This window comes from Trichechus manatus, unplaced genomic scaffold, assembly GCF_000243295.1.
Source record: "Trichechus manatus latirostris isolate Lorelei unplaced genomic scaffold, TriManLat1.0 scaffold00057, whole genome shotgun sequence".
NCBI lineage: Eukaryota > Metazoa > Chordata > Mammalia > Sirenia > Trichechidae > Trichechus > Trichechus manatus.
The window spans coordinates 1,325,458-1,326,781 of NW_004443993.1; positions in this window are offsets into that span (position 1 = coordinate 1,325,458).

Consider the following 1,324-nt stretch of genomic DNA (forward strand, 5'->3'; position numbering starts at 1 on the left):
AGCAAATGATGCTGGTTGTCATTTATGACAATAATAGAAAATTTCCTTTCAGAAAATTCATTGTGGGAAAAGGTGAGCCTACTGAAATAAGACTAAAATTTTGCTCAAACATCTGGGAGTAGACCCCACCATAGAGGCATATATCTGGCTTTGCTTCAAGTCTCTTTGTTGATCAAACATGAACTTTCTAGGTGAGTTTTTTTGTTCTTGACTTAACTTTTTTCTTTTGTATTTATTCTTTAAGGCTAATGGTGCAAACACTTCTGCTTCATCTTGCTATTAACTGGAACAGAACCTTCACAAAGTGGTAAACAGAAAGATTTTTTCTGACATGGCTTCTGATGATTTTTGCATATTCCAGCTTCCTGATGGTTCCAGCAGATATTTGCTGATCCACCAGCAGAAACACAGAATAACACAGATTCAGACTTTGAGCAGTCACACAGCCTAGAAGCTGCTGGTATATTAATTTCTTCACACCCCTTTTCCCAGGATAATAGCTAGCATGAGTGCAGCTAATAGAACCAGGCCCCACTGTCTCCATGGTAACATTGTACCCTGTCAACATCACCTTCATCTTTCCAAGAACATGGTTCTTAGGACCAGGCCCAGCTGTCTCCATGGTAACATTGTACCCTATCAACATCATCTTTATCCTTCTGAGAATATGGTTCACAGGACAAGGCCCACCCAGCTGTCTCCATGATAACACTGTACCCTGTCAACATCACCTTCATCCTTCTAACAACGTGGTTCTTAGAACAAGGTAACATTGTACCCTGTCAAAACCACTTTCCTCCCTCCAAGAACATGGTCACACAGGATCAAGGTAGACCAGGAGGGAAAAAGATACTGGTAAATTTTTTATCTCCATATGAACAATTCCCACCTCTGTAGATCACACTAACAATTTTTAAAGAGCAGAAAGGCTCATCGTGGGCCTCAACTGTTTTGTAAAGCAGCATCACAAAGCAGAGCTTCATGGTACAGTGGCCTGAAACCGTGCAGATGAAGGGATCATGTCCTGAAGTGGAACAGTCTTTGAGTTATGGTTTCAAGAATGGGGACTGTCATGGATTGAATTGTGTCCCCCCAAAATATCTGTCAACTTGGCTGGGTCATGATTCCCAGTATTATGTAATTGTGTACCATTTTTAAAATTGATGTGATTTCCTTATGTGTTGTAAATTCCATCACTATGATCTAATAAGATGGATTTAGCGGCAGTTATACTGATGAGGTATACAAGATTGGATAGTGTCTTAAGCCAATCTCTTTTGAGATATAAAAGAGAGAAGTGAACAGAGACACATGGGAACCTCAT